The 11,802-nt window shown below is 32.9% G+C and overlaps 1 non-coding gene across 1 annotated transcript; it reads left to right on the top strand.

Annotated features, from left to right (window-relative positions):
- The first annotated feature begins 6,752 nt into the window (after positions 1–6,752).
- Positions 6,753–6,946, top strand: LOC132297632 (U2 spliceosomal RNA). Its single transcript, XR_009479333.1, has one exon. It is a non-coding gene; the product is annotated as a U2 spliceosomal RNA (small nuclear RNA).
- Positions 6,947–11,802: the final 4,856 nt, after the last annotated feature.

The following is an 11,802-nucleotide window of genomic DNA, read 5'->3' as shown; positions in this document are numbered from 1 at the left end:
TCTGAGGTTTAACAAGGCTTAGAACATCTCTAAACACTCCAATATAGCTCCTACCATAATCTGAAAACCCCAAAATCCAAGCATCGTAGCCAAAACAGTCGCCGGAAAAGCGAAAAAACAAAACCAAATGAAAGAGCCTGCTCCCTCAAAGAAGGAGCCTGCTCTCACAAGCTTGGAGCCGGCTCCAAGGCCCCTAGAGCCTACTCCATGCTCCCATGGAGCCTGCTCCTTGTTCCGGGGAGCCTGCTCCTTCAAACGGGAGCCGGCTCTCCTTCTGTTCCTTCATCTCTTTCACGTCCGGCGTCCTCCCGATGAACTGTACTCCTTACCTAGGGTTTCTAAGGTCTGAAACTAAACTCCAAGGTGTTCCAGAAACAATTTACCTCTTTGTTTAATTTTTAACAACAATTGAAACCCGAATTATGCATTAAGGATCCAAAACAGACAACTTACAGTTCATACATATTTACCGTGTAAGTAAATCAACCATGAAACCCAGACTTATTTTAATGTCTTCCTATGGTATTTCAGGCTTAAAACAGTTCTTTATTCAATAATGCAACATAAATTTGAATCATGTCCATGATTTACACTAGAACAAAACTAAAACAAATAATGCACCATATAAGAATACGTTCAGATTTTTAAACATCAAAACATGCAAATCAATTTAATAGTTATTCTTTGTTTGTTCCTGGAGTTGCGTTAGACATGCAAAGAACACGAACCAAAGGAAAATAGTTAGGATTTGAACTTGCCTTTAGCCTTGCACAGTGGTTTTCCTAAGTTCTCCGGCGAAAACCACCTACTGAAATCCTCCTCTGTTCTCTCTCTGCCTCCACAATCGTGAATAGGGTTCTAAAACCCTAACTAGACGTGTGGTACATATTTATAGACAATAATACCTAAGTCCAACTAAACCCTAAACCTAAACGTAATCGGCCGATAACAAAACCTATTTTTTTTTTAAACACGCTATGTCTGCTACCAATAGGGCTGCAAGTTGGGCTGGCCCAACCCAGCCCAGCCCCAACCCAACCTCAACCCGAATCGAGTTGGGTTAGGTCAACCCGAATTGTACCCAACATGGGTTGTGGTCATAACCCGAACCGAATTTTTAAGGGCGGGGTGGGTCGAGTTGACGGGTTGAGTTCTTTTTTTATATATAATTTTTTTTTTTTTGGAAATTTATATATATATATTATATATTTTTTATTATATTATTATTAGATATATATATATATAAATATTTAGGGCAAATCGTTTCAGCCTCCCTAATTGCCGCCTCCATCTCTCTTCTCGTTCTCAACTCTGAACTTGCTTTCTCTCTCTCTTTCTCTCCCTGCAATTGCAAAGTACTAAATCTACAAGAATCAGAATTTCAAAACCTATATATTTCAGTTTATCTATCTATTGCAATAATCAAAAGTTCAATACCTATTACCTATATGAAAACCCATATCGGCATATCATTTCAAATTGTTCAAAAAATCAAAACCCATATCTTTCAGCTTGCCATCAACCCCCAAAATATATATAAGCAACATTTTGAAGTTTATAAAAATATGTATATATATAAATGGTAGTGTTGAGTACGAAAGGTGAAGAATAGAATCTCTGTTTTGGGGGGATTAGATTTTCTGAGAAATTAAAACAAAAAAGCTCTATGTGGAAGACATTTTGTACAGAAGAAGATTGTAGATTACCTAAGAGGTAGCAGAAAATGGTAATTCCCTTTTTCATATTTCGGCCTCCCCAGTCGCCTCCACCTCCAGCTCGCATTCTCATTCTCAACTCTCTCTCTCTCTCTGCAACTACAAACTACAAAATCTACAAGAATCAGAAGTTCAAAACCCATATATTTTTCAGATCTGTCTGCAAGAATCAAAAGTTCAAAACCCATATATTTCAGATCATTTTAGATTGTTCAAAAAATCAAAACCCAACCCGGAAGAGAAAGAGAAAGATTGATGATGACCAGAAGTTCTTTGAAAATACAGAAAAAGAAAGAAGAGATACCGAGAAAGAAAGAGGAAGAAGAGAGAGGAGAAAGAAGATAGAGAAAGAGGCGGTGGATCTGAGGGACGGCGGTGGCGGTGGCAAGGACGGCAGCAAAGAGAGAAAGAGAGAGGAGAGAGAAAGGAGAATTTTTTTTTTTTTTTTAATTTGGGTTTCGGGTTGGGTTCGGGTTGGGTTCGAGACCAACCCGAATATGTCTGGGTTTTGACAAAACCCAACCTGAACATAACCCGATTTGTAAATTATATATCCAAATTTCAAAAAAATTGGGTTGGGGTTGGGCTGGGCTGGGTTAGCCCGCCCAAGTTGCAGCCCTAGCTACCAATTTAATAAAACAAAATTAATTAATTAAATAACATAATCAATTCAACAGATTAATCACCAAATAAAATAAAACAGTTAAATAAAATAAAACAGTTAAATACACGATTAAACAGATAAAGCAAACCAACTAATAAAATAATTAAATAATTAAGCAAAAACGCAATTAATCACACCAAAAATAAAATAACTCAATAAATAAAATACCGAGAGTATCCTTTTAAAATTAGGGGTATTACACATAGGGTGTTCCAACAAGGGAGCCAGCTCCCCCTTCATGGGAGCCGGCTCTCACCCCTCTAGAGCTGGCTCTCCCTCATGGAGAGCCGACTCTCTCCCTGAGAGTCGTGCTACTCTTCCTCTATTCTTCTTCTTCGCTTCCGGCGAAGTTCAAATTCTCTGTCCCAATTTTTTAAAAGTTTTTAAGATTCAATTTTAAGTCCCAAAAGTCCTAGAAATTCCTCAAATTCCAATACGAATTGCTTGACAAAAATTTAAAACATAATCGAAACAGTTTATGCAAGAAAAACAATTTCGGTTAATTAAACATAAAATAGTTTATAGTCTGATATACCATGCATCAAACATCCGTTTGAAAGTTGGAATTAATTCTTGGAGACTATATAGCATGCACAGAACACATGTTTAAGGGAAGGAGTTAGAATAAAACTTGCCTTAGGTTTCAGTTTTGAAACCTTAAACCACCGTCTCTGAGTTCCGACGAATCCCAAGACAGTTCTCCTCCTCTGTTGCCTCTTAGTTCAACCCACGAGCAACACCCTTTCTTTCCTCCTTGAGCCTCTCTATGTTTCTCTCTTTTTTCCTCCCGAATCCCTCTCTGTTTCTCTCTGCCTCATAGTACGTGAATAGGGTTCTAAAACCCTTGGCAGACACCTAACTTATATATATATAGGCTTCTATAAAACTTAATTCTAATTCTAACCTAATTATAAGTCGGCTAACATAACTTCATAAAAGAAAAAAAACCCTAAACCTAAACTATAAATGACACATATAAATTATAAAGCAATTAAGTCCACCTAAGCATACACAGAATTAAAACAAATAAATCATATAAGCTATTAAATAAAACAAGTCAATTAAATCAACAATTAACCAAATAATTAAATTAAATAAACAATGAATTTAAATAAATACACAATTAACCAATTAAACAAATAAGTAAATAATTCAATGCAAATGCAATAAAATCTTTAATTAAAAATACTGAGATTATCCTTTTAAAATTAGGGGTATTACACTAGACAACAACACATGGAGAATAATTCACTAAAATCCAAGAAGTTATGGATTAAACACCCCTACCTCAATTTTGTAGAAAACCCTCAAATGGATCCAAATTTTTGGAATTCTTAGAATGGTCAAAAGCTGAAATTGCTTACATAGACTTGAAGATCTCATCGAACTCTTCGAATTGTCGCAAACAGCACTCAAAAATTCCAAGTAATGAGGAAGAAATCAAGGATTTAAGATGGTGAAAAAAAAAAAAAAAAAAAAAAAAAAAAAAAAAAAAAGGAAAAGAGAAAAGAGAGATAGCCGTGAGATTGAGAGAGAAAAGTGAGGCCAGTAATGGTCTCTTAACCATTTAAAAGAAAAGAAATAGTGGGCCCCACCAAAAATTAAAACATTTTCCTTTTTTTTCTTTAGTCTTACCACAATTATATATACACAACTACATAAAACTCACATAAAGCACATTAAATAAAATGTATGGAATGTAAATGGACCCAACTAAAATCCCGTATGCAATAATTTCGGTAGCGAGTCCCACACGGGACCGTTCGACCCGAAAAACGGAAAAATGCAAAAATGACAACCATTGTATTTCTAGGAGTCCTGAACTCAAAACAATGCCCCAATCAACTCTTGGACACACCTGGCATACCCCACGGTATCCGGAACGCAAAACGAAGAAAGAGGAAAATATCCTCGAAAAAATCAAAAAATTCCAGAAATTGAAAAAATGGCGAAAATCAGAAATATTACGGGCCTCTAAGCATCGCCCATGTCTTGCACAATAGCAAGGACCTGGTGCACCCACCAAGCCCAGTTCAAGTTTTAATTTTTCATCTTTCACACAAATAACAAAAAAAATTAAAATATGTTAGTTTTTTTTTTTTTCTGTCATCATCATTTGTAGTCTACTACTACAGAAGGGCATCTCCTAACACCTTTTGTTGTTGCCACTTTTTTTTAAAACAAAGTCAAAATTGTTTGAACACGTGGCAGTCTTAATTATGGGGTATTGACCCCATGAAAAGGGTTGTGGTGGATATTGTGGCAACCTTTTACATCAAAGTAGGTTTGATTTAAGTAGTAAAATTTACCACCAGCTTTTGAATTAAAGTGGTATCTCCTAATATCCCATAAGGAGAAGCGCCGGGTTCAAATCATAAAATAATAATAACAATATGACAATCTTCGTTCCTTAAGTTCGACAGTACGTATAATATATTTTTCATGTTTAATTATATACTTAAAGCACTAGAAATTGTCAGAAAACCTTATAAGTTGAGTGCCAATGTCAATATTGGTCTCTCTGTTGTCGGACTGCTTATTATCCCACGGAATCAGCTCCAATTTTGGGGTGTATGAAACATCATGGTGAAGGAGTTGCACTTTTTGGTTTCTAATTGTATTTGAATGAGCATCCATTACGACTCCTTTTTCACCTCTTCAGTTTGGAAAATATCATATTTTGGTATTCTAACCAAATCTTGCAATTAACTGACATCATGAAATTGATTTTCCTTCCTACAAAATTTAAGTGTTCTTTCTGAATTCATCTCTGTGATTCTATGAATTCAAATTGTTTCAAAGAACAAGAAAAGAAACCTGATGGTACTTTGCCCGATGAGATAGTTCTAATGCTTGTATTAATACCATCACTCTTTCTTTCACTTCAAGGACCATAGATTAATACACTGTATGATTTCATAAAATTATGAAAACAAATTATTTCGCTGAGCCTTACATTTTTTTAGCATTTTTATTTCAAAGAAATGAAGTCACACAATATCATCGTTTTTGTCATGTTATTCCACAAAGAAAAATGCATATTTAGTTATTCCATTCTGCACCATTGATATGGCAATCAAATTTCATTCAAAACAAAAATCGCACTTCATTTATGTGAGTTCGATACTCTCCCTTTGGCAATGGGAAATCTTTGCTGTACTGTTTGTCTATTTCCATTTATGTTTGTCTATTTTTTCTTCTAATAAAAAATTTTATTACTTTTACGCTGCAGAAAAAATCATAAAATTGGGGACATATGTTTTTTTTTCCCTCTCCTCTTGTAGCAAGATGTGAGTTTTGTTCACATTTTTTGTGAATAAAATATATAAAAATAAGAAAAGTTGAAACCAAAAGCTTGGAAATTCCACTCTACAAACTTTCTGAAAATTCCTCTTCCATCTCTCCCTCTCCAAAATTTTTATTTGGAAATTGAATCTTGTATGAGTTAAACAGTTGGTATAGAAGTCAGACATTACCAACTTTCCAAACGGATGTGCGTGTTCTCATTACTATTTTTAAAACATGCATGAGGGCTACAAGTGTGATTTTGTTATATGAACATAAAAGTGACTTTTCATACTAATGTAATAACTTATCATTAAAAATGTAAAATGGGTGTGTTAATTTCATATACAAGAATATTCTTTTTTATTTATGACAATGTCAGTATAAGTTATATAACATGGTTGAAACTTGAAATATAAAAGGGGTGGCTATTCATATTTGCGTGTCATATTTATATCATGTTAAAACATGAGTATGATGTTTTGTGGGTCGAAACGAGTAGAAACACAATATGCGCAACTCGTTTAATAAATTGTTCAAAACCTGACATAATACTACTCGACACATTTAATTAAAATTCCATACAATTAGGATTATTAGGGTTTATTAAACACATTTAGTTAAAAGAATCATTTAAAACGTGATCACGACACGATTAATCAAACAAGTTGAGAGGTCAAACAAGAACACGACGTATTTAATTATCATCATATTAATTTGAATCAACATAATTACAACCCGAATACGATTTAAACCAAACTCAAAGTAACACAATTACAATCCAAATACGTTTATTGTGTCTTGTGTGGTATAGAAAATGGTCACCCTACCTAAACCCCTTTTTTTCTTGTCCCTCTATACAGAGATGTTCCACCCAAAGTTTCAACGTTTGTATACACATCTCAGTGGAAGACATTAAAAAAGTTACGGTATATTTTTTAATGCAATGACAATTTGAAAATACAGAGTACTTCAAAAGGTGAAAGTGTCTTTGGGGGGTTTATTTCTATTTTCAACCCACAACTAAAAGAAGAAAAGGAAGGCCATTAGTTGTGTTATAAAAGCAGTGGCCAAAGAGAGTTTAAAACATATCATTCTCGATTTTTGAATAAAATGAAGTGTAGTATTTATTCCTATCAGTTTAATATCTGATACATGGGCTAATGGCCCATCCAATATTAAAGTTATTTTTTAAGGGGAAAAGCCCACCACAGTAGCTTGCTACTGGGGCCTTTAAGTGTCGCCCAAGCATTGCACTAAAGCACGGCCTGGCGCACCCCATAAAAAGCCCAGTATCAAATTTTATATATTACTTATAATACTGTTTTGAAAGTGTTTTTTTTTTTAGTGTTTCTTAAAAATAATAATGTTTGAAATGAGAAATTTTATAAATAAAAAAATCAAGTAATGTTTTGGTGCAACGATGGTATCTTTCTTTCTTCTCAAATTCACTAGTATGTGTCAGTGACACAATAAATTCTTGAATCAATCAAGTGTCAATTTTTATCAATGCAAAATTCTCACATCAAAATTATGGATTGATCCTTAATTTTTATTTTTTCTTATGTTTATTCAAACGAAGCTTGAGTCAATGGCATCAATCAACTAGTAAAATAGAAACAAGTTAGAAATAAAAAATACATTATGGACTTATTTGTTTTTTACAAAAATTAAAAGCTTGAAAGTAAAATATTTTTCAAATATGCCTTTGATATGCCTTAAAACATGAGAATAGGCATTGTTTTTTTTGTAGATTTGTGATTTATGCAACTTTAATTTGTCATGACGCTGATGAAGAATCCAGCTTTAAATTACTATGCCTTTGATATGCCTTAAAACATGAGAATAGGTATTGTTTTTTTGTAGATTTGTGATTTATGCAACTTTAATTTGTCATGACGCTGATGAAGAATACAGCTTTAAATTACTGTGAAAAATTGTTATTATTATTATTTAATTTTATTTATTGTTAAAAATAAAGAAATTCTCATATCCACATAAATGGGAACTAAACCGTTAGTATAAAAGTCAGACATTGCCCAATGGCCTAGTCGGTAGAGAGTCTTCTGGTGTGTCTGTGTTCTCATGAGAGTACTCCCTTAGTAGCATTATTATTTTTAAAACATGTATAAGGCTACAGTTGTGATTTGTGTTATATGAACAGTGACTTTCCATACTAATGTAATAACTTATCATAAAAATGTAAAATGGGTGTCTTAATTTCATATACAATAATACTCTTTGTAATAACTTGTCATAAAAATATAAAATGGGTGTCTTAATTTCGTATACAAGAATACTATTTTTTATTTACGACAAAGTCAGTATAACATGATTGAAACATGAAAATGGGTGGCAATTCATATTTTGCATGGTCATATTTATATCATGTCAAAACAAGAGCAAAATGTTACATGAGTCGCACAAACATAATATGCTTAACCCGTTTAATAAATTATTTAAAATCTGACACCATATTACTGTACACAATTAATTAGAATTTCATACTATTAGATCTCCAACATGTTTAGTCAAACAAGTTAAAAAATCAAATACGAACACAACGCATTTAATTTTCATCCTGTAAATTTGAGTCAATATAATTACAACCCGAATAGAGCCAAACTCAGAAGTCACACAATTACAACCCAAATACGTTTATTGTGTTGTATGAGGCCCTTTCTTTCTTGTCCCTCTAATTGTTCCAGTGGAAGACATTAAAAAAGATATATTTTAATGCAATGACAATTTGAAAGTACTTTAATAAAAAATGAGAAAGTGAGAGAGCATTTCTTTCGGAGTTTATTTATGTTTTGATTGTTTTCATACCACATTGACAAAAAAATGAGAAGGGAGACCATTAATTGTGTTATAAAAGAAGCGGCCCAAGAAAGTTCAAAGTGTAGTATCTGTTCTTATCAGTTTAATATCTGATACGTGAGCCAATTCATGTTTGTTTTTTTTTGGTAGACTAAAAATTATTGATCTAAAGTCTGGAAAAAATCATAAAAGTCTGGAAAAAATCATAAAATTGTGGACGTGTTTCAGATTTATGATTTAAGAAACCTTAAAGAACAATTAATTCTCTCTTGAAAAATCTAACTCGGGTGATGTTTATACTGGGCCCAGTTAGAGAAAGATTAGGCTTCGATCAAGTAGTGTAGTACCAAAAACAAATGGGCCAATGGCTGTTGTAAAAAGGCTGGTTATTATTGTGTATACTATGATTTAAAATTTTGTCTCTTTTATGGAAAGGACCAGTGCTGTAGCTTATGGGCCGTTAAATCATACCCATGTGTTGCAATACTGCAAAGGCCCAGCGTACCAAGCCCAATTTCAAGTTGTTCAGGTAGTTTGTGACTGTTTCATTGAAATTGCTATTTGGACTTTCTTTCCAACAAAAAAGAATGCTAATGCTATATTTGAGATTATCAAAAAGAAATAAAATTCACAACATTCATGAAAAAAGCCTAAAAAGTGTAGTACCAAAATTTCCTGCACTCAAAGTATGCGGCTGAACATTCGGACATCAAAGAAAGGAAGAGCTGAAGGGGAGGTATCCTCTGTTTGGTAATACCCTTCAAGCCCCTCTTTAGCTTTTTGTTTGGCCGGCCCCATTTATTTGGGTTAAAGGTAAGGATGATGTTAATGACAACTGTAACTCCCTATTGAAATAGATTTTAGTTCAGAGTAGTTACACCAAAGTATTATTAGTCGATCCTGACTCCTGAGGCTAATCTTATATTGTAAGAATTTGGTGGTTGTAATTTACTATCTGTGGTGAATATATTTTCCTCAGTTATTATAAACTTGTAATGGTTTTAAGCTTGTCCATCAAGTTTAAAGCCACTCTCCAATATCTGCAAGCCACTGCTAATTTAGTACCTCTAAATGCGAGAAGGGTGGCTGTTAAATTCAATGCTTTCAAAATTGCTGGTTTGGTAAGTGAAATTTTGCTTTTTCTGTAAAGATTTTAATTTTATTTAGATAGTCACATCATGTATGTTCAGTTAAGAAAATTCCTTCATGAGATTTAAATTATACGATGAAACAATAGAATTACAATCAATTTTGTTGGCTGGTACACAAATGTTACCAAGTATTGCAAAGTAAAGGAGGCTAAAGATAAAAAAATTTGAAGATGAACACAATCAAAGTTGTGAAATTAGAAAAAAAAAATTTGTAGAAGTGAGATGTGATAAGGGCATACTGTGTTTAATATGGTCTTACTTCCATGTCCAAGTAACTAGATTATGAAATTGATCATTTTTTACTTAAGATCCGATCCGAGAGGACCTAGAAACTTAATTTATTAAGTTTAGATCTCAACTTAAAATCAGATATAAAAACATATTTGTTATGCACCATCAAAGTACCTATTGGAATTCGTTTTCCGGGTAAAAATAAAATAAAAGATTATCCAATTGAATTTTGAACATCCATTCAACTATTAATTGATAAAAGTACTTAGATTTTGAAATAAGACTACCCATGTTCAAGGAAATATGAGTTTATGTCCTAATTTGAATGAAAAGTTGGATGTTTACTCATTTTCTAGTAGTTGTAAACAATTGTGTTTTCTAATTAACATAATTTATGCTCTTGCTTAAGGGGGAAAAAAATTAAAGATAAACACAAACAGTTCGAAGAAAAAGGATAGTAACCGCATATAGCCCAAATAAACACATGAACAGTTGGCCTAATAGGAAGATGAAGACTAGTACTACAAATTAATTACATATGCACTACGCTTATAAGAATAGTAGTACTATTTTTATAAAAAAAAAAAAAATAGACCTGGGCTATAGCTTAGGTTAGCCCATTAATAATTCCCCCCTTAACTGTTACATCATTACAATTTTTATCATAATAGCATATACAACTCAAATTTTATAGTTTGCTCATAATTCTTCAAACAAGCTCTTCGAACATTTCTGTTGCTTTGGTAGGAGGATTATTACAAGGGAAAAAAATACAGTGTAACTTTTATTCCTTTTGATTCTTTGACAAACAATAAGAAATTTTTTTTTTTTTTTTTTTTTTTTTGGGATGACACATAATTTTGTGGATTTCTAAATGACCTGAGTTCATGTGGGTACTTATGGACAAGCACTAGAGTTACATCTACTCCCCTCCACTCTCTTGTCAGCTTTGGATTTCTGTACTTATAATAATCCTTAATTGAACCATGTCATTGAAAATCTACAATTTCAAAAACAAATCGTACTTGCAGTTTCTCATAAAATCAACAACAAAATTCAAGATTTTCTTGTTTCAACTTTTTTCTGGGTAAGGATTTTCTTGTTTAAACTTGTCCAAGTGTATAACAATGTTTGGAGCAAGGTATTTTCTTCTTCTTTGACAACATCATTGCTGTTGCTCTTATTCTTACCATCATCATCATTAGTAGTCTACTGACTAAAGAAGAGCATCTCCTAACACCTTTTGTTGCTGCCACTTTTTTTAAAACGAAGTCAAACTTGTTCAAACAGTGCATTTTAATGGTTCACATACACCTATAAAGGCACGTGGCAGTGGTCGTGGACAACTAGAAATCACATAATTAAATGAGTAGTTGCGGTAAAGATTCTCAAAGCTTAGGGTATTGACCCCATGAAAAGGGTTGCTGAGGATATTGTGGCAACCTTTAATGAATTTTACATCAAAGTAGGTTTGATTTAAGTAGTAAAATTTACCACCAGCTTTTGAATTAAACTGGTATCTCCTAATATCCCCATGAGGAGAAGCGCCATGTTAAAATCATATTAAGCCAAGGGCGGGCTTATACTACTATATAAAAAAAATAATAATAACAATAACAATATGACAATATCCGTTCCTTAAATTTATTTTTTCAGAGAGAGAGAGTCCACCACAATAGCTTGCTATAGGAGCCTTTAAGCATCACACTGTAGCACGGGCTTGGCGCACCCCTCCAAGCCCAGTTCAAGTTTTAACTTTTATTCTCTCACACAAATAAAAAAGTAATTAAGTGATATTTTAAAACTATTTAGAAAATATGTTTCTTTCTTTTAATATAAAATTTTATTTCTTTTACACGGTTGTAAACTGCCGAAAAAAGTCATATAATTGGGTTGTTCACATTTTTTATGAATAATAAAATATATATAAATAAGA

The sequence above is a fragment of the Cornus florida genome, unplaced genomic scaffold (genome assembly GCF_030987335.1).
Source record: "Cornus florida cultivar Cherokee Brave unplaced genomic scaffold, ASM3098733v1 CherokeeBrave_3.0.0_Hap2_Chr02, whole genome shotgun sequence".
Taxonomy (NCBI): domain Eukaryota; kingdom Viridiplantae; phylum Streptophyta; class Magnoliopsida; order Cornales; family Cornaceae; genus Cornus; species Cornus florida.
This window is presented reverse-complemented; position numbering and strand designations above follow the sequence as displayed.